The sequence below is a fragment of the Podarcis liolepis genome (assembly GCF_965112155.1).
Source record: "Podarcis liolepis genome assembly, chromosome: 7".
Classification (NCBI taxonomy): domain Eukaryota; kingdom Metazoa; phylum Chordata; class Lepidosauria; order Squamata; family Lacertidae; genus Podarcis; species Podarcis liolepis.
In genome coordinates, this window is record NC_139561.1 from 68,585,498 (window position 1) to 68,606,120 (window position 20,623).

The 20,623-nt window shown below is 42.6% G+C and overlaps 1 long non-coding RNA gene across 1 annotated transcript in view; it reads left to right on the forward strand.

Annotated features, from left to right (window-relative positions):
• The window catches only part of LOC310710925, a 32,327-nt gene extending 13,204 nt beyond the window's left edge, over positions 1-19,123 (forward strand). Inside the window, exons 2-3 of the long non-coding RNA XR_014528309.1 lie at positions 7,597-7,693; positions 18,351-19,123. This is a non-coding gene — a long non-coding RNA (uncharacterized lncRNA). The remainder of the gene's footprint in view (positions 1-7,596; positions 7,694-18,350) is intronic.
• The last annotated feature ends 1,500 nt before the right edge of the window (positions 19,124-20,623 follow it).

Here is a 20,623-nt window from a genome sequence, read left to right on the forward strand (position 1 = left end):
GTACAAATTGTGTTGTCAAGAGGAGAGCATTCTTGGCTGATCTTAAAGGTCACTGTAAAGCACAGCCAAGATGGAGGTCTCTAATGAACATTAGGCCAAGGCATTTTGCAGTTTTATAGTTCAAAGCCAGTGCCTTGAACTATGTCCAGAAGGTAATAGGAAGACAACGCAGGTACAGATGTGTTGGCACCATATTTGGCCTGCAAGGGACATTCATCAAAAGAGGGCTGTTGAACGGAATAGTGATTAAAGTTTCAGAGCAGCGATCGCGGCTGGTCCAATGTAGGGGTGGAGGAGAAATCTGACTGAGCTTGCATTTAAAAGCAACTCTAGAAAAATCCTCACTTTCTGAAACAATACATGAACCAAAACAGACTCTCACTTCTCTGAATTTTGCAATGTTGTTCTCCAGCCAAGTCACACAAATAAAGATGCATATACTGGGGTAAAATGTGCATTAAAATCCATGTATTAGTGAAAAGAACATGCATATGATTAGGGGGAGTTGTTTTGCAAAACTGTGTCCATTAGGCAGAATTGAATGCATTTTTTAATTAATAGGCCCTTCCTCTCCATTTCTCAGAATCCGCTTTTTAAATCAATCAGGTACAATTTTCTATTTTGGTCTCAAGATCACTAACTACAAACAAACACTCTGTACTAACCCAAAGCAATCTGCTATCCTCATTTTCTTTTCATTTCCCATGGTTATAAATCTCACATCCCAAGAAGACCTACTATTTTTTTTACGAGTTTCTTTTTAAGACAGGGACTTGGGATGGATTTACTGCCACCTATTTCCACAATGAGTGCTTCTTATTTCCTTTAAAGCCATAGAAGGCTGAAGGCCAAGATGCTTAAAGAACCACTTTCTCCCCCAAGGAAAGGGCCATAACTCAATGTCAGAGCACACTCTTTGCATACAAATATCCCAGGTTCAATCCCTGGAATCTCCAGGTAGGGCTGGGAAGAACTCCTCTCCCTGAAGCCCTGGAGAGCTGCTGCCGATTAGTGTAGTTGTCAATACTGAGCTGGATGAACCAATGAGTTGTCTCCTTGGCAGCTTCCTGTGTCCCGCAAAAATCAGCTGCCATGCTGGGATTTCTGCATGCCTGTAGGAGACAGCTTCCTGTGCTCCACTTAAATCTGTGCATCCTTTCACCATCAGCAGTATGGCTGTCAGGAACACATGAGAACCTTCTCTGTTTCAGGGCTTACTGGGTTTATCACAACTTTGTTTTCATATTGTCGGCCATCATTATTCTTCAAGGGCAGAAGGACAAACACCCACTATCTGCTACCAGTGGTTTGAAGACCTCACTGCCCTCACTGAGGTCCTCCTCCGAGGGTCTTCTAGCAGTTCCCTCACTGCAAGAAGTGAAGTTACAGGGAACCAGACAGAGGGCCTTCTCAGCAGTGGCGCCCTCCCTGTGGAACGCCCTCACATCAGATGTGAAGGAGATAAAGTACTACACAACTTTTAGAAGATATCTGAAGGCAGCCCTGCATCGGGAAGTTTTTAATGTTTGATGTTTTACTATGTTTTTATATGTGCTGTAAGCCGCCCAGAGTGGCTGGAGAAACCCAGGCAGAGGGGCAGGATATAAATAATAATTATTTATTATTATTACTACTATTATTAACTAAATGCATGGCCTATAATTATCAATTTCATTTAGGTACCTCTTTGGATATTTGGACTGCCTATATTAATTTCTGCATTTAGATCAGGGTTGGTGGTTCTTCTTGTTAATGCCAGCTGGCAATGGTTTTGTTGTTGTTGTTGATTACTCTTCTTTTATTATTATTTGTTTTTCTCTCCTTTCTTTCTGTTACATCCACAAATAAAAACAGTACAATCCTATGCCTGTTTACTTGGCAGTCTCACAGTGTTCAATGGGCCTCCTAGAGCTACAATTACTAGAATTTCCTGGAAAGGGGAATTGATCATTAAGCCATTCTGGGAATCATAATTCTGTGAGGGGACTAAAGGTCTCCTAACAACTCTCAGCACCCTTAATAAATTACAGTTCCCAGAATTCTTTGCAAGAAACCACACCTGTTTAAAGTGGTGCAAGTGTGCTTTGAAAATATAGTGCACATTTCCCAGCAAAATTTGTCCTGGCTGGGTTTGAATGGAATCAGGGTTCCAAATTTCTGGAGGGCACCAGATGGGGGAAGGCTGAAGTGGAGAATGAAGTTGTATACTTTTACTATTTATTAAGAAGATTTCAGTCCCGCCTTGCTATAAAATACCCCAGGTGACTCTCTCTCTCTCTCTCTCTCTCTCTCTCTCTCTCTCTCTCTCTCTCTCTCTCCCCCCCCCCCACACACACACACCCCATATAAAAAGCATTCACAGTTATATGCAAATTTCTAGAATGCTCTATTAATAAATCAACTGCTTGGAGCAAATTAGCAATATATGAACCGAGATGCAGTTTTGCAGCCCAGAAGCAATTATGTGCTTTCAAAAGGGTATTTTGCTTCATGTGTGTGTTTTCTGTAAACAAAGTAATAGCCAAAACATTTCTGACACAAGGTATGATGACTGCCTCCATGTTCACCTAACCACCTTCAGTGGTAATAATAATAATAATAATAATAATAATAATAATAATAATAATAATAATAAATTTTATTTATATCCCGCCCTCCCCAGCTGAAGCCGGGCTCAGGGCGGCTAACAGCAATCAAATAATCAAACAGTCAAATAGTCACACAATCTAAAAATATTTCATTATAAAAATTAATTAAAATCAAATTGATGGCAACCAATTAAGCAAAATTCTGTGCAGGTTGCCAGAGGAGGGAGTCAGGCTGCGCCCTGACCAAAGGCCTGGTGGAACAACTCTGTCTTGCAGGCCCTGCGGAAAGATGTCAGGTCCCGCAGGGCCCTAGTCTCTTGTGACAGAGCATTCCACCAGATTGGAGCCGCAGCCGAGAAGGCCCTGGCTCTAGTTGAGGCCAGCCTAACCTCTCTGAGGCCTGGGACCTTGAGGATGTTATTATTTGCAGACCGTAGGTTTCTCTGTGGGGCATACCAGGACATGCTAGGACTTGGTCCCTGTCTCACACAAGCATCCCACCAGCATGCAGAAGTCCTTGCTAAAGGCATGGACTCAGCTATATAAAGGTCAGGTAAGGGCAGTGTGGTTTAGTGCTGGCAGCGGTGCTGTAGGTCATTTGTGGACTCTGGACTTAATGAGCATTCAGCATAGCTCCAAGACTTAAGTTCCATCATCCTCACTCTCGCATGTCACCCTGCATGCTCCTAAACCTGTTCTGGATTTCCCCTGCAACCTTCTAGAGCAGATTTGGGGGGGGGGCATGCAGGTGTGGGAGGCAGAGTTGCACAAAATCTCTGCAAGCACATAAACAGCTTGTTGATTACCATGCAATGGTCTTTACCATTCCATTACTCTGGTGAGACTGAGTGGGGTGGGACGGTATTGCTAACCTATCTTCCCAACACGGAAATTGCTGCTGGTAATCAAGAGAGGCAAAGGAAGGGGTGAAGTGTGAGTGCTGTCAGTGTGTTGTTTTGTTTCAGCAATTCCTTTCCATCTTCCTCTGTTTTCTATCCTATAATTATCTTAACACATTCTAACCTTATTTTTCCTTGAATATTCTATTAATCTATTTATACTTAATTCCTTATAACATTTCTACTAAAGCCATATAACTTCATTCCAACATTCTTCTAACATTCATTAATTTTACAGTATTTCTGTAAATAGTCTTTAAACTTTTTTCTTCTTCCACCGACTCTTCTCCCTGGTCTCGGATTCTGCCAGTCATTTCCGCCAGTTCCATATAGTCCATCAACTTCATCTGCCATTCTTCCCGGGTGGGTAAATATTGTGTCTTCCAATACTTCGCGATGAGTATTCTTGCTGCTGTTATTGCATACATAAAAAAAGTTCTATCCTTCTTTAGCACCAATTGGCCGACCATGCCCAGGAGAAAGGCCTCTGGTTTCTTCAGGAAGGTATATTTGAATACCTTTTTCATTTCGTTATAAATCATCTCCCAGAATGTCTTAATCCTTGGGCATGTCCACCAAAGGTGAAAGAATGTACCTTCAGTCTCATTACATTTCCAACATTTATTATTTTTATTTTCCTTCTTTTGAAACTGAAAGATAGACCTTGGGGAAACTCCCACCTAAAGATGATTTTATTCCTTCTCAGCAGGGCAACAATATCTCCGTAGTTAGGCCTAAAATCCGAAAGATATTTCGGGACGTCTTTAAAAATTTCCACTCTTGACTGTTGTACTTCTAGGTTCTTCTGGTAGTGCCAACCCAAGATTCTATCTCTCTCTTCTTTAGTTCGAAGGGTGATCAAGCAGTCTCTTATTCTATTCTTCTCTTTTCCCCCTCCTCTTCCAAGTCTGAAGGCCCTCACAATTCTAAACTCTTCTTGACCCAAGTCCAAGTCCCAAAAGGCAGCAAATTCCTGTGTGAGAAAGTCTGTCAAGCTTTCCTTCTCCAATTCAGGTAGGGCTCTGATCCTCAGATTCGTCTGTTTTTCTTTAAGTTCAATCATAGCAAGCGTCAACTCTGTAGGGCTGGGACTCTCTCTCTTCAGTTGTGTTACTTTACATTCAGCAGCAACGGCTTTCTCCCTGGCTTCCTCCGCAGTTTGCCGTATCAAAGTAGATTCCTGTATCAATTTCTGGATGGTTTCTGTATTGGTATTCACCTTTTGTCCCAGATTATTTATACTTTCTGTATTTAAGTCAATTTTAATAGTTGCAGCATCCACTTTCGCATTTATCGCGTCTGTTTTCTTGTTAAGCTGTTCCAGTGAATCATTTATCTTATTTAATGCAACCGCTAAGACCTCTTCTGTTGACATTCCTCTTGGTTTTGAGTGTACTGGTGCAGAGGCAGCAGCAGAAGAAGCAGGGGGGCCTGATGTTGAGCCTCTCCTAGGTTGCTGCCAAGTCCTCCCAGACCTTAATGTTTTTTCAGCAGTTGACTGGTCTGTTTTTTCCTTTCCATTTGCCATAACTCTTAAAAGATTCAAGATCAGTCCCAGAGTCTCACAGTTTTTTATCTTGCAGCTGGGCATTCCCCTAGCCCAGCTCTTATAAAGCAACCAGTTTCAAAGGCTTCCACTAGGGGGAAACAGTTTCTATTTATATTAGTCAGTAATGTCCTCTTTTAAACACAGTTAAAACAATCCAAAGTTACTTTTACTCCTTTTTAAAAGCAGCCGGAGACCATAGAAACAATATATTTCTCTTATTTAGCTAGCTGTCAATGAACATTCTAAACACTGTCAATGAACATTCCAAAAGACGTCAGTCCTGCTAGCAGCCTGTTTCCAGGGTCAGAGCGGCGATATTTTAGCTCTCTCCTACAGGCATACTCAGTCCACAACTTCCCCCCCTCTTCTCCTGCCTCCAAGGGGGAGTTTAATGTTCTTTGCCGATGGAAATTTAGTCTTTTACAAAAGGCTTTCCAAGACTTCAGCTTGCAGCCTCATTTCTTCAGTCTATTTACAAAAGGGGAAGGCGAACTTCCTGTATTGAACCTCCCCGTTTCAATACCAAATTAAACGTTTAAAAATCCAATTCTCCCGCTTCAGCTCTACTCATGGGTAATTACTTTGAAGTCAAATTGTTCACAGGAAAAAGTCAGTGCTCTCCGGCAACAGCTATGCGGCTTCGCCCCGTGGAAGAAGCAGACAATTCGAAGCACCGCGCCGCTCATCCCACGTCGCTCCGGACCCCCGAAACTGGGTTTCCCCGCGAGTAGGGGAGGTGCAAAGGGTGCCCGCCGAATCCCACGCTCACAGGCTTCTCCCGCCTGTGATTTTTTGCGGGTCTCCGCCTTCGCCGTGGCGGCCAGACCCAGATTCCCACGGGGCAAATTCCTCCCAATCAGAGGAATTCCGCCATTACCGGAAGCACCAACCCGGAAGAGAGCTAATCTGATGCTCTCGCTGCTGCGCCTGTGGTGCACCAACCTTCCCATTGCCTTGCACATCTCCCTCTCTGTTACCTGTTCTGCATTTGCAAGCCAGGTGAGCGATATCCCTCTACTCCCCTGACCAATACTGCTCTTTAGATTAGGGAATAACCAACATGGTACTCTCTGGATGGCACTGGATTCTAATTACCATCAACCCTATTGGCCAGGTTGGCTGAGCTAGTGGAAGCTGGAGTCCAGAAACATCTAGAAGGAACTACCGGTATGTTTCTTACCCCTGCTTTAGATGATGGTGCCCATTACTTCACTCCGTGATAAGCCAGCTCGGCTACATTTATCCCACCAATGAGTGTCGAAGGGGTGTCTGGACATCTGTCTCACAGTGCTGCTGGGTTTAGGCTTGAAGTCTGTGTTGCTTCATTATGACTGTAGCATTTTTATCCCACCCTTCCTCCAGAGAGCTTGGGCAAGGGCACATAGTTCTCTCCCAGACCATTTTAGTTCCAGAACAGCCCAGCAAGGTAGGTTTGGCTGAGCAATTGTGACTGGTCCAAGGGCAGCCAGGGAAAACTTCAGGGTGAGATGAGGCTTTGAAGCTGGCTGTCCCTAGTTCTGTACTGATGTTGAGGCACCCTGACTCATGCCCTGCTAGGGCCCAGGTTGGGAAGACCTAGAAGAGACTGGAGAGAAAGTGGATCATAGCATTTTCCCTTCCACTGCAATTTAATCCCCTGCAAAAGCCTCCATTGTGCTTTTGCCGCTCAGATCATAGCTAATCCTAATAAGCTGGCTATGATGCCAGCAGGGGTGAAAAGTGGTCAGTAATAAATACTTTGTGTGTGTGTGATTTAGAAACTGCCAGCCAAACTGGCATTATTTTGTTGCGGTCTAAAACATTGGGGGTCTACAACCTTCAGTCGGGTGGTCTGCGGTGAGTCTGTGAGGACCGCTTACAATTTGAATTCTATAGAATTCTATGGAGCTGAAATTGTATTACAATAAAATACAACATAAGAAACAAAAGAAGCTCAAAAATCATTTCAAAAACACAGCATATAATGCAGTGCGTTAAAATTGCTACAAAAGGCAGAGGGGTGGGAATCTTAAGTGGTCTGCCAGGACTCTCAGTAATTTTCAAGTAGTCTGCCAAGACCCTCAGTAATTTTCTAGTTGATGCAGTGAGAGTTTGGGAGCCATTGTTCCAGGGCCTCTCCTATAGGCAGAATGTTTCCACCTGTTGCTACAAATCATAAATGCAAACAGAGTAGGGATGGGAGGAAAATTCAGTAAGTTCAGATATAAAAGAGTATCTAATTAACACTTCCAGAAACAATATGTGAACTGAAACGCAGCCACACTTTAAAATTTGCACTTCTCTGAATTTCTCAATGCAGTTTTCCAGTTACATTATGAGTACAGAAATGAATGTACTAAAGTGTGCCTAAAATGCCTATGGTAGTGCACATTATGCACAAAATACATGATAACAGGTGAAATTGCTTGCAAAACAAACAAGCAAACAAACAAAAACCCCACATGTATATCGGGCAAAAATGCATACAAATGTACATTAGAAGAATTTTGCACTAAAATGCTAATGAATTTCCACAATGACTTTCTTGTGTTTTTTTGTTTTTTTTTTTAATGCAGAAAAGTAGAGAACTGAGCTTAAGGTTGAAAAAATGAGAAACGAAGAGGAACTGAAAATGACAGATCCATCCATCCTTAATTGCAGCTCTAGCTCCAGAAGAGGTGAGCATATTTCTAACAATAGACTATGCAGCAGCAGCAGCAGCAGCAGCAGTGTCAGACTACCATCATTATAACTTGTCTTTCTCCATCTGGTGGAAGAAGCTCAACTTTAAAACGCTTATTTTAAAACTTACCATCTAAAATGGGGAGGGGACAGAAGACAGATCTGGATCTGCTGATACAGCTATGGATGAACTGCAGACCTGCAGGGGTTTAACAATAGTGACAAGAAAAGGCTTGTTTCCCCTCCTAAATGAGACCACTAACATAAATGAAAGAGGCTTGTGGGGAGGGGGTGCAGGGGAGAACAAAGGGATTTGTGTGCAAGCTTCAATTCAGGTTCCAGGTGTGGCACCAGCAGCTGACCTTGTGTTTGCTGACTACAAAGTCTGCTTGCCACTATTTTCCCTCCTGTTCCCCCTCCCCCTTCAAGTTACATTGCCAATTCAGAGGACAAATGCTTATCCACTTCTTGTTGTTTAGTCATGTCCGACTCTTCGTGACCCCATCCACTTACCCTTCCACACACACAAAAAAAAGATCAGACTCTAACATAAAGCGGGAGCAAAGGGCTTTGCAAGCCTCTTATGTGAAGACACCTCTAGATTTATTGCACACCCTCAGCTGCTTTGATTTATGAGGGACAGAGCCGCAGCTCAATAGCGAGGCACTTACTTTGCATGTAAAAGGTGCAAAGAGTTTATCGCTGACTTCTCCGGGTTGGGCTGGGGGAAGACTGCAGCCTGAATTCCTGGAGAGCTGTGGTCAGTCAGTATTAGCAATATTGAGTTAGATGAGCTAACTCCCTCTCCAGAGGGACAGAGATATTCACTGCAAGGGGTTCCCTAAGTTAGTCATGTTCATTAACTTCAATGAGTCCACCCCGAGTAGAACTAGCACTGGCTACAACCCAGATTTGTTTATGTGTTTGCGCTGCTCAAAAAAGTCTGCTGAAGAGTGGGAAGTTTTATTTTGGTGCATTTCCATCTTTTCATGTAGAATATGAATTCTACAAGAAAGCTGTGTATCAGCCCTATGAGACCTTTTCTCTTTCAAGCCTTTTACAAATTCATTACTCCATATGGACGCCTCATCCATCCTTAGTTTCCCATAGGGATGGGATATAAATAGAGGAAGACAGTCAAAATGAGAAAACCTGACAGCAGATGAGATGAGAGACAAACAAGCAGTCAAAGCCGATATGTAATCAAAGCAGACAGATAACCTATGCAAAAAGAGAGAAAGAGAAGGGGAGTAAGACTAGCAGGACTCTTTGGCATCACTTTATGGCATTATTCCAAGATGAGCATTATCCAGTAGCAAAAGCTCCTGAAAGGAACGCCACCTGAGCACTGCCACTGCAATCTATGTCTTCAATTAGCATTCACCCCAAAGTACTTTTAGCTGCTTCGATTCAAAAGGAGGGAGAAGAGATTTTGTCATGAGCAGCTAATCTAATATTGAAAGGACTCTTCATACTGAACTCAGTTGACCTACAAGAAACAGTTTAGCCCTTAACAGAACCAAGAAAAGGTAGAGAGTGTAAAGAACGTAAGAGGGACCTTTGATTTGCAGATCTAATTTTACCCACTAGGCCATTTTGGCCAAGCCGAGCTGCCCCATCCCTGAATTGACATCAGGTGTGAGGCAGCTAAAAACTGTTGGTTCATGGAAAAATTAGTATACAAAAAGGAGAATTCCTAGATGCCAATCTCCACGTTTGGGGCAAGTACTCTTTAATGTCACAAAATATGCAACAAAGTAAAGTGTGGGAATATTGGTTCTTTAAAATATACCCTTCAAAGTGATTGCCAAAGCTTCCCATTTCCCCTAGCATAGAAAAAGTAAAAATGGGTTTACTTACAAACTCTCCAAAGGTCAGATTCATGTGCTTTTCCATGCAGCACTCAGAAAAAGTTGTGCATGAAGAAGATTTGGTATATTTGCAAAGTGGTGAAAGTTCCAAAATTGTTGGTATAGAAACTAAAGAGAAACTTGTTGGAGCCATGAAACTAAGTGGGAGCAATGAGCATAGTCTCTTCACATGCTGAGCTTCTCAGGTGGACTAAAGGTACCACAATAGGCTTGAATACCTTCCTCCCAAGGTGAGGGGGAGTGACTTAGCTAAGTCCTTAGAGTAAGGACACCATACTCTATGGCATTAACCCCTTCATCCATTAATTAGACTTAAGCATGTTGGTTATGTGAGGCTGGTTATCCTAGGCCTAAAAGGGGTTTGCAAGCAAAGCCCTGTTACAGTGCCCTGGACTGGGCTCTTGTCATTAACATATACTGTTATCCCCCTCCCCCAGCAATCTTAACATGTGGGACACAGCTCACCCACTGAGAAATATACCCTATGCCTTCTATGTACCCCACACATTTTTTTTCTGGGGCTGCCACTGATACAGTCCATAATAAATAAAATAGATATGTGTAATAATTTATGGCAAACTTCTGTCCATAACCATTTACTGCAGCAGCGCTGTTTGGAATTTCTCCATTGAAAAAGAAAGAAAAATACCAATGATGGGGCTCTCTGAAGATGGAGCCAATCCACAGACCCCAGAGTCCCTGAACATCAGCAGATGATGCCAGTTTAACTACACTGAGAATTGATCTTGACAGCATTAAAAATAAATACATTAAATCTCTCTCCCCCCCCTCTCCCCCCCCGCAACACACTTGTAAGCACACCTTTCTGCTGCCTTCAAAGCCCCAGCAATTTCTAAAACTGGTTACTTGTCTGAATTCTTTGTTCTTTCTGGATTTTGCACATTACCAAAGATGAAAATGAGCCTGTGTGTTGTTTTTGTTTCCACACGTCAATAAAATCTCACCATGGGTGTTGTCCCCCCCTTCCATAGTTTGCGCTGCATCTGCTAAGAAGGAAAATACATTTCCAGCGCTGGAGTTAAAATTAGAATGGATTCTTCTACCCATCACCATTGTGCACAAAAGGATGGAAGACACGTTTTTCTCCCTCAAACTTTTGCCTCCTCTGCGGTATTAAGAATTGGCAAGGTCTCTCTGCAGGACATTTAGCCAGGTGGTTGGACAAATCTAAGGGTTATAGGGCATGATTTGAAAAGCGGCCTCGCTTTGTTGCTTTTCTGAACTGATTTATTTTTTAAAAAACCATTAACAGGCTTCATTGATGAAAATGCATCTTCAACAAAGCTGCAACAAAATGCACCGGTAAAGTGACCAGGTAAAGAAGTAAGTTTCAAAAGGGACAGGCAATATCTGAGTTGAGAATCTGAAAAATAAAATATTGTTATGGCTGGGGTACCAGAGTCTTTTAGTGAACAGTAGAAATTAATAAACAGTAGAGTTTAGATAATACAGTGGTACCTTGGGTTACATATGCTTCAAGTTACAGACGCTTCAGGTTACAGACTCTGCTAGCCCAGAAATAGTACCTTGGGTTAAGAACTTTGCTTCAGGATGAGAACAGAAATTGTGCTCCAGTGGTGCGGTGGCAGCGGGAAGCCCCATTAACTAAAGTGGTGCTTCAGGTTAAGAACAGTTTCAGGTTAAGAACAGACCTCTGGGTGAAGGCCTTCTGGGAAATGATCTACAACGAGTTAAAAAAGGTGTTTAAGTACACCTTTCCTAAAAAACCGGAGGCCTTCCTCTTGGGTATGGTCGGCCAAAAGGTCTTAAAGAAGGATAGAACGTTTTTTATGTATGCTACCACTGCAGCAAGAATTTTGATCGCCAAACATTGGAAGACTCAAGATTTACCCACGCTGGAAGAGTGGCAAACGCAACTGATTGACTATATGGAGTTGGCCGAAATGACTGCCAGAATCCGAGACCTGGGAGAAGAAGCAATGGAGGAGGATTGGAGAAAATTTAAGAACTATTTGCAAAAATTTTATAAGTTATGTGAACTATAAACTGACCATAAATTGGAAATGTTAGCCCCAGCAATGAGAGCGTAATATTTATGAAATTGGATAACAATATTGAAGGGATCAAAGTTTAAATGTTAAAAGGGATAATACATCTTGTTTTTAGAATAAATGGACAATAAGGGATTTAAACTTAAACTGCTATCAAAAGTATCAAAGAAACACATGAAACAAGGTTACAATTTGCTGATAAATTTATTGTTGGGAATGCTTTGTGCGGGAGATGTGGGGAAGTTCGATGGAATGTTGAAACAAGCTGTTGAAGGGTTATGATTCTTCTTATTTATTTTTTCATACTTTTTGTCTTTCTTTTTTTCTCTCTTTTCTCTTGCTGTTTTCTGTATGTATCTGGAAAAAATGTAATAAAAACTATTTAAAAAAAAAAAAAAAAAAAAAGAACAGACCTCTGGAATGAATTAAGTTCTTAACCTGAGGTACTACTGTAGTTGGAGTATCAAAGGGAAGATTCCAGGCCAGTGTAAAAATACAGACTAAGCCAGGACCTCACCTGAGATAAGTAGCATGACAAAAGGTGTTGGTGGCCCATCTCAGAAAAATCCTTGGGTCTGTGCAAATCAGAGTTGTCATGGTTACTGTAATGTGTATGGGTTGCTCGTGCGTAAGTTGCCGCCTCTCCAGGCTTTGTTGCTTTGCTAAACCTTTCAGTCTGGACAGCCCTTCACTTCGTGGCTGCCTCAGTCGCTAGCAGAATCTGTCAGTGGGTGTTTCTTAAATCTTTTCCAACATAAAAGTTGTTTGACACCCAGTCTCCTCCTACTCTCTCTGTGCGGAAGTCTTCTGCGCAGGGTGGGCGTGGGTAGTGGAGGACCCGTGCTCTCCCCGCTGGTGTCCGGTGAAGAGTCCTGGAGCCCTCTTGCCGATTCCCCCATCAGCCCCTCTATATCCCTGGTGTTGCGCTGATTTGCTTCCCCATCTGTGGAGCTGCCTCTCTCCCTGCTGGGCCCTTCTCCAGCATCATTTGAGAGCCTTCCCTCTGCCTCTAGCTCCGATGTCAGTTCCCTGACAGTTACTGTGGGTGGAGAAAGGTTTAGGATTGAAAACCGGGGAGGGGCAGACTGTGCTCACAGGAAAAATGTGCCCTTTTAAAACTAGGATGGGGATAGCTGATGGTTGGGGAGGAGATGCTTGGAGCAAGGGTGATTTGCCAGTGAAAAATGTGTTAAGATGCTTAGCAGGGCATGAGCTTCACTGGCTGCATCTAAGGGTGTGGTAAGAACCCAGGGTGTTATCAGGCAATATGAATATTATATAATATATCATGTCATTTCAACAAAAATACGTCTATATTGACCATTATGGCGACCAGCACATATTCAGAATCTTTACACATCTAGTGTCCATTATTCACTTGTTTATTTCAAATGCCCTTCCTCAAAATAAAAACCTCAGCAAAAAGATAAACCAACACCCAACCAATAAAACAAATTGAGAGCTAGTGGTAACCAAACGCTAATGAAGATGTATGCTCTGTGTTCAGAAAACATTGTCTCCAGCTGAGTTCTGCATTCCTGCTGGCCTGAAGGGCCCAGAGGTAACGTAGAAAATGAAATTTCCTTTTAAAGAGAAAGTGAGATCCTAGGAAATGTAGAAGCAACAATCCCCCTCTTTCTGTAATGCTGTCAAGCCAATCCTGGTTTGGAGGTTTGCAAGATTGGCAAGTGTCAGCCGGAGCCCCAGGCAGTGTGTGGGTGAACTCTGTGCAAGATTCTCCCATGTGGGCTCATGGCTCCAGCTGAGCACCTTCTCCTGACCCGCGACACCCCTGCGCTGCAGGCAGGCTGACTCCCACACACCTCTGACAATCTAGGTGAGCGAAGTCCTGTACCGGAGCCATCTCCTGGGGGGATCTCCCTGGCAGATTAAAAACCTTTGGCCAAACTAGATGTGACATCAATCACATAGCTACACCTTTAGCCTTTGAACGGCTGTGTTTGGGGTTTTAGTTTTCACAAATGCCAGGGGCAGCTCCAGTCTCAGGGATTCGATCACATACTGCAAATTTAGGTTTGTGGATGAATGCCCTCTGCCACAACAAAAGTCACTTTTTATGTTAGCATCAGGCCAGCAGTTTGGTTTATTTGGTTCACAAACCATAAACATCAGATCCAGTATAGCAGGAAGTGGGAAATGTTTTTGGCCCAGCGGGTCTGATCTTTATCTTCTCCCCAATACCCCGTGGCCCAACTTTGAAAGCTGTCAGAGTTTGCCTGTAGGGATGAGCAAGATTGAACTGTCATCTGATATGCTGGCAGTTCAATCCTACTTTCTGCACTCTTTGCATGCACAAGGGAGTTCTCTGCAGTCGACTCTCTCATGCACCTGAACTTGACAGGATTGAACTCCCTGTCCATCAGCTGCTCATCCATCCTGATTTCTGCAGGTTTTGGCTGCATCATGCATTAGTTCATGTGAGTGGGTGGGACTAGCAAGCACAGCCAAACCAATTAAGAGTCAACACGTGCACACACCAACCATCAGGGTCACATCACCTGGTTGGCAGGTGGACATGTGGCTTATGAAAACGAAGCATGCAATAATTTACTCTTCCGGCAACGAACTGAATGTTCCAGAGCCTAGAAGAGAGCAGAGCAGAGTCCTACCCTAAGCCAGAGGTTCTGCAACATTTCACATACATTTCCTATCCTTATATGCAGTGCACCTCCGTTCTGGCTTTGTATTCATGGTGCTGGTGAATCGTGCTTAAAATGGGTATTATATATGAGTGGATGGCAGTGGGTGTCAGTTGAGAGACAAATGCAAGGGCAAAAAAAGTGACAGACAGATACGATAATGAAAGATATAATAAGGCATCGATTTCTCCCCCCTCCCCCATGTTCATCACACACAGCAATGTGATGTATTCCAATAAAACCTACATTATTGGAAAAATTCATGTAGGCAGAGAAGAAAAAGAAAGAACACAAATATCGGAAGGCAAACATGACCATTGATGAAGGCTTGTCTAGCTATATTTGTTTCTTTCTTTTTCTTCTGAAGACTTCATGGGAAAGGAACAAGATATCATAAATGTGTTGGTTGGTTGGAGTTTTGATTAAAAGAAATTCTGGTATAAAGAAAAGGGGAATTCCTTGGATGCCTAGACCCAGCTTTGGGGCAAGTACTCTTTGGTGAACTAGCCGCAACTGAGATCTGAATTCACAAAATATGCAGCAAAGTAAAGCATGGAAATATAGGTTGTTAAAATATACTTTAAAATATCCCCTTCTCAGTTGCTTCCAGAGTCCCCCACTTCCATTAGCACAGAAAGAGGCTACACATTTGGTAAGTTAAAAATGGTTTACTTACAAACTTTTCAAAGATCAGATTCATACAGCAGCAAGAAAAGATAGGGAGTATGACTTAGTTTCCAAAATTCTTTGTATAGAAATACGAAGATGGCTTGCTTGAGTCACATGGTCTAAGCTTGGAGCATCCAGCTTAGACCTCCTTACCAGTAGGGTTCATATGGTGGTAAGAGAAAGAAAAAAAGAGCATGGTAACCCTTCCTCCTAAGGTGCGGGGGAGTGACCTATCTAAGCCTAACAGGGCAGCTTACTCTATGGTCTTAACCCCTTCATGCATTAATTAGAGTTAATCATGCTGGTTATATGAGGCTAGAATTGTTGACTGTTCTCATCATATATTCTTCAGACCTAGTGTTGCAGTACACCAGGTGTTTCTTGGGGTCATATTAAAGCACTGGGTCCATATATATCTTCGCAAGCTGAACTTGAACTTCTGCTCTTCCTCCCACTCTCAACTCATTCTAGCTATATGTTGCCCTGCCTGCAATTTCACTTAACACTGTGTTGCCTTTGGTGGAGAATAGCAGCCGTGCTTCTTCAGCCCTACTGTTGTTGTTGTTGTTGTTTAGTCGTTTAGCCATGTCCGACTCTTCGTGACCCCCTGGACCAGAGCACACCAGGCACTCCTGTCTTCCACTGCCTCCCACAGTTTGGTCAAACTCATGCTGGTAGCTTTGAGAACACTGTCCAACCATCTCGTCCTCTGTCGTCCCCTTCTCCTTGTGCCCTCCATCTTTCCCAACATCAGGGTCTTTTCCAGGGTGTCTTCTCTTCCCATGAGGTGGCCAAAGTATTGGAGCCTCAGCTTCAGGATCTGTCCTTCCAGTGAGCACTCAGGGCTAATTTCCTTCAGAATGGATAGGTTTGATCTTCTTGCAGTCCATGGGACTCTCAAGAATCTCCTCCAGCACCATAATTCAAAAGCGTCCATTCTTCGGTGATCAGCCTTCTTTATGGTCCAGCTCTCATTTCCATACATCACTACTGGGAAAACCATAGCTTTAACTATACGGGCCTTTGTTGGCAAGGTGATGTCTCTGCTTTTTAAGATGCTGTCAACCCTACTACTTTATCTCAAATATTTGCCTGGTGAGCGAATCTGCAGGGGATACAGCTATCATCAGGATCGCAGCACATGGCAAAAGATCCCAGGCAGCCCTGTGTGTTTGTGGGCATATTGAATGATATTTACTCTTAGCCTGTAAAAGACAGAGACTTCCAGAGATCAAAAGGCATCTGCATCTACTGTGGAGCTCGGCTGAATTAATTACAGTGTTCAAAAGGACTCCTCCAGACAATCTGTTTGTTGAGCATTCATCCGGATTTGCTTGCACAAAGCATACATGGTGGTCAGACCACACCCAATCTTTATTGAGCATTTGCTCTCTCTTGTGTGTGGGGAGGTTATATGACAACGAGCATTTAATTTCAGTGTTTATAAAAACTCCTCCAGACAATCAGCTGAGCATTCATCTGAATTTGCTTGTGCAAAGCATACATGGTAGTTGGACCACATCTGATCTTTAAGGGGCATTTGTTCTGATTTGTTTGTGGGGAGGTTATATCACAGTGACCATTTATCCTGGTTTTCTTACGTGGTGTTTGTGCATCTTCCTGTTAATCGTTTTTTGTGTGTGAAATCATTTTTATTTGATTTTTACAATACAAAGTTATAAAAATCCGAATACATATCCATATACAGAGATTCCTCTGAATCTCAGGACTTTTCCCCCACCCCTCCCTGGAGTCCCATTTTAAACATTTAAAACTGCATCTTCTTCCAAACTCTCACTAATATATAAACCCATATTTTCCATGGTAATTGTTACACTACAAGTGAAATCAGAATCCTGCCAATGTTTCCATCTGCTTGCAGTGGCCTCTTAAATAACATCTTCCTGTTAATCATTTGTAGAGTTAGGAATCAATCAACGCTTGCTGATCTTAATAGAGAAATTATATTTCTTTAACATCTGCCAAATCAAACTCAAAGCCAAAGGTCACCACTCTTCCAACACCCCCAATACGAAAGGTGTAAAGCAAGGGTGCATTCTGGCTCCTTTTCTTTTTAAATTATTTTTATCAGGTCTTCCAGAGCACTGTCAAAAAACTGAATCACATGCCCACAAAATCAATCAAAACTCGGTCCCACTGTTACTGTATGCGGATGCTGCTGCCTTGTTATCACTGATGAGGATAGGTCTGAATCGTAGTTTACTCTCCATGATTTCCTATTGTGAAACCAATAAACTCTCAATAAATTATGAGAAGACAAAAATCCTGGTCTTCTCTAATTCCCGCAAATTAGAGAAATGGAAAATAAGCGGACAAGAAATCCAGCAAGTAAAGATGCAGAGATATCCCGGAATTTAATTCCAGAGCAACTCAGATTGGTCAAACCATCACACAAGTGCTATAATAGAGGCAAAGAGTACCGGTACATCCTCAGTAGTAGCTCGCTTTTATTTTCAGAAAGGTAACCAATTTATACCAGCTGCTATTCAAATTTTTCAAGCTAAAGTGTCTTCCCAGTTACTTTTGGGGATCCTAATATGGATATAAACATATAATAGTGATTTAAATAAGATACACTTGAGTTTCTTGAGACATATCCTGCGGCTCTCAAGTTCAATCAAGTATGAGGCGATGTGTGCAGAACTAGATATACAAACGATGGAATATTGGGTGTGGGCTAGCTCTATAAAATACTGGTTGTATTGCAATTTCTGTTGCCAACCTTCGAGGCTGCTTTCTGACTTACTTAAGGACTCTTATAAGTCCAGATGGTTCCAATGCTTACATAGCAAAATCAGATCTATTGGCATTGACTTGAAACTCTTGTATAATTCAAGCGAGCAATATATTTATCATAATATTCAAATCAGATTCAGGGACACTGAAAAACAAAACATCGAGTCAGCTGTAAATAAAATTTGCTCCCCCAAGTTTTGTGGTTTAAATCCAACAGATATCATTACATTTCAAAATGAATAATTCCAGTCCAACTCAGGGCCTTTATGTTAGCCCAACTGAAACTTTTCCCCTCAGCTTTTATCAAGGGCAGATATTTAAACATTCCCAGAAATGGTAGACATTGCGGATGTTTTTTGAATGTGCCGGATACAGTAGAACATATATTTTGTTCTACTGTCCATTGTACAACACATGCTATCCTCTTTTCTGGGTAGTCTAAGATCATGGCACAATGAAAATATTAGATTCTATTTGTCTGACATTAACCCAGCAGTAACTGCAAAGGTGGCTGAGTTTTTATCAATAGTATTTCTTAGAGTGGTGAATGGCACTATTTAGCAGGAAGAAACTCCAATGAAAATCCTTGTTATTACATATTTTTACATGGCTGTTTATTTGTATATGTTTTAAAAAAAATTATGTGGATGTTTTACGATGCAGATGACACAACCTTGATGGCAGAAAGTGAGGAGGAATTAAAGAACCTTTTAATGAGGGTGAAAGAGGAGAGCGCAAAATATGGTCTGAAGCTCAACATTAAAAAAACGAAGATCATGGCCACTGGGCCCATCACCTCCTGGCAAATAGAAGGGAAAGAAATGGAGGCAGTGAGAGATTTTACTTTCTTGGGCTCCATGATCACTGCAGATGGTGACAGCAGTCACGAAATTAAAAGACGCCTGCTCCTTGGGAGAAAGGCGATGGCAAACCTAGACAGCATCTTAAAAAGCAGAGACATCACCTTGCCAGCAAAGGTCTGTATAGTTAAAGCCATGGTTTTCCCAGTAGTGATGTATGGAAGTGAGAGCTGGACCATAAAGAAGGCTGATCGCCGAAGAATTGATGCTTTTGAATTACGGTGCTGGAGGAGACTCTTGAGAGTCCCATGGACTGCAAGAAGATCAAACACATCCATTCTTAAGGAAATTAGCCCTGAGTGCTCACTGGAAGGACAGATCCTGAACCTGAGGCTCCAATACTTTGACCACCTCATGAGAAGAGAAGACTCCCTGGAAAAGACCCTGATGTTGGGAAAGATTGAGGGCACAAGAAGAAGGGGACGACAGAGGACGAGATGGTTGGACAGTGTTCTCGAAGCTACAAACATGAGTCTGACCAAACTGCGGGAGGCAGTTGAAGACTGGAGTGCCTGGCGTGCTCTGGTCCATGGGGTCACGAAGAGTCGGACACGACTAAACGACTAAACAACAACAATATTGGTAATGCCGAATAAAGGTTTGGCAAAGTAAGCAAAGTGCCTGTATTTCAATTTTCTCTACTATAATGTATGTTGCATGCTATTTTCACAAATGAATACATTTTCCACACACATTCCCCCCTAATATATGTACTTTCATACAGATTGTTTGGTTGGAGAACTGCATTGCAAAACTTGAAGAACCGTGAATGCTGAAGTTTGCTGTGTTTCAGTTTGCATATTGGTTCGAGAAGTGTGAATTCGGCATTTTCCTGCTAGAATGCCAACAAAATTGAAATTCTCCCCCATCCCTAACCCACCTTCGCTGTCACTGGTGGCACTCTAACTCTCTGCAGCTTTCAACATTTTATTGCTTCCATTTCAATTGCATCCCACCTTTCCTCCCATGAACTCAAGGTGGTGTTCATAGTCCCCCCCCCCTTTTATTCTCACATTAACCTTGGGAGGTAGTTTTGTCTGAGAGTGAGTGACTGAGCTTCATGGCTATGCGGGGATTTAGTCTGACACTCTAACCACTACACCATCCTGTCTTGTCCACGTTTGAGGCAGGACTCAGGCATTCGAACTCTGAGCATACCTGATGAGTTAGAAGTCACACACCCATTTGTGTTTCTTTTGTTTGCTTTTCTGATGTCCTGATCCTGAAAGAGCTTTCTGGATGTGTTCAAATTCCTCTGGCAGATGACTCTGAGGACTAGCTCTTCAACACGGTCCTGATTTTGATTAAGCTGCTGTGGTTTATCACATGGAGACAGGTAGGAGTTTTTCGTAGAAAGTGTCTGAGTCCTGTCGTCAGGTTGGTGGCGTGATTTATTGTTCCTTTCATTTCGATCGTCACTCTCTTGCACAAACCAAACTGATGCTCGGAGTCAAATGCAAACATTGTTTGCCATTAATTTTGTCCCTAATTGTTGTAATTAATCACACACACACACACACACACACACACACACACACACACACACACACCGGTGGAAAAGCATCAGTTGGTGGCTAAACTTTGAAAACACCTCCCTCCCCCCAAAATCCCAGGATGTTGCAACATGGTGGCCAACAAGGACAGCACAGCATTCAACACCTTTTTCCTTCCCCCAAATGGCATCCTGAACTAATTATGCCTAGCTGTGCTCCACAGGTAAGGTTGTGAGAAAGGTCTCAATGATGAGGGATGCCACTCATTTTTACAGCAGGGTTGGCTAACTTGTGGCCTCCCATATGTTTCTGGACTACAACTCCCATTGGCTCCAGCTAACATGGCCAAGATAAGGGGATTATGGGAATTGTAGTTCAACAATATACGGAGGGCCACAAATTAGCCACCCCCTTTTTACAGAATCATTTTTGGATCAGTGCAGGAATGGAGGGGACTACTGTGACAACAGAATTACAGAATTGTAGAGTTAGGACCACAAAGATCATCTAGTCTGCAGTGCAGGAATCATTCACCCAAGATGGGGCTTGAACCCACAACCCTGAGATTCAGAGTCTGGTGTTC